Source organism: Oryzias melastigma, linkage group LG12 (assembly GCF_002922805.2).
Source record: "Oryzias melastigma strain HK-1 linkage group LG12, ASM292280v2, whole genome shotgun sequence".
NCBI classification, from domain to species: domain Eukaryota; kingdom Metazoa; phylum Chordata; class Actinopteri; order Beloniformes; family Adrianichthyidae; genus Oryzias; species Oryzias melastigma.
The window spans coordinates 20,401,142-20,403,208 of NC_050523.1; positions in this window are offsets into that span (position 1 = coordinate 20,401,142).

The window sequence follows — 2,067 nt, forward strand, 5'->3', positions numbered from 1 at the left end:
TGCACGTCTTGTTTTATAAGAGCTCTGTTTATGTCCTGCAAGTTGGATGAAATGGTCTACTTTCATGCAATTATAATTTTAAGCACATTGCCCATTCTGGTATAAAATCTGACTTTATGCATTAAAAAAATATATATTCTAGTTGAAAGTTTCTAAGGTTTCAATATTGCAGAGTATTAGAAAAAAGCTGGAAGTGCACCTGATCATTTTGTGCCTGTTGTAGGACAAACGTGATTCGGGTGCATGCTGTAGGCTGATGTGCTCCTACTGACCCACATTCCCTTCATGACGCACGGCATGGAGCGTGTCACATCCTGCAAAGCTCAGCAGCCTCTAGCAATGATTGATCAATGCTGCATCTCTAATGACAGCTGCTCATTTCTGCCATATATGAGCACTAAAAAAACAGCGCTAGTATTTGTCAGCAAACTACAAAACAGTTTTTGACCCCACCTCATAAAACCCCAAATACTGTTATTGTGTTGATATTGCCTGGAATTGAGGCATGTCAGATTCATCTGTTCACTCTTTTGCAATCAGTTTGTGTTAATCTGACATAAACTGAGGACTCACATTCACAAGCTGCTGATCTACTTTTTCTACTTTAAATTCCTCATTACACTTTTAAATGTGAGCAGATTTGGAGCAAATCATTACATCCATGTTCTAGTTCTAAAAACTCTCCTGGCTCTTCAACTGTAAATCTCCAAATTTGGCGCATCTGTAAACAAATATTTTAAATATAAAAAAATCTAAGTAAGCAAAACAATCCCACATGACTCACTGTAGTTTGAGCCACATTCTGGAATTTGAGAGATAGATGTCATCATCTACCTGCTCCTGAGAACTCAATGATCTGGTTAAAGAAGATGTTTCTACCAGGATTATGTTCATCAATCTTGTCCTCACTGTTCAATATGTAAAAGCAGGAAATTGTGTTTGAAAAGCTCCAGTGAATACAGATGAAGGTTTCCACAAGCATCTAGGTTGTGATGGACACAGACTAAAAAGTGTGTATGTCTCACGAAGTGCAGAAGAACCCACACAAATTACTTTGATTCAATTCAGATTTTAGTGCACCCATTCACAAACTAAAATTGTGCCAAAAATGTTGTTTTGGTCAGTAAATAAACAATTTTCTGACGGCAAGTTAGAATAAAATCACTTCACTTTCTGAATATGTTCTTGAATATTTTTTCTTCTTTTTTTTGGAATTTTATTCAACTCAAGTATATTATGACATAAAAAAGAGATGAAAAAATGTTTCAGACAAAGAAATAATGTAAAAAAGTTAAATTATTTTAGATTGTTTTTATCTAAAATCCTCAATCCTTTAAAACTAGAATTCCTGAGCCTGCGCAAATTTGCGCAGGGAAGAGTTCCCCCCCTCTATTCCGAGAGCCCATTGTTGTGTCATGGTGGGTCACTGATGAGCCATTAACTTGCCCATGTATATGTTAATGCAGCATGTAGTACCTAATGTGTATTTGAACTAACAGGTTGTGTGGGGGTTGGAGTTACCTGATGCATGTGGACAAGTATTGGCTTTCCTGCTTTTACTCACATTTGAACTAAAGTTCCATCTCATTCCTAACCCAGAGTTCAATATGATGTTGCTCCACCTTTTGCTGCTATTGCAGCTTCAACTCTTCTGGGAAGGCTGCCCACAAGGTTGAGGAGAGTATTTATAAGAACTCTGGATCATTCTTCCAAAAGCTCATTGGTCAGGTCACACTGATGCCATAACCACTACACCGTCTTGTGGCGGAATCCGGAATGCATGTCAAACTTAAATTTAAACCTGACATTCTTTATTGTACTTGTCTGTGTTAAAAATACTTCTAATACAATTTAAAATACAATTTAAAAGTAAACACAATGTTCATGGTTTAAAAGTATAGAAAATGAATAAAACGCCCCCCCTCCCCCCTCCATGTCACCAGTTTGTCAATTATTGTACTTGTCTGTGTTAAAAAAAATTTTTTAACTGCATTGAACAGTTTCAAGGTAAAAATAAACTATAAAAGTAAAAACAAATATTTAATGTGGACTATTCCTGAGCGGGAT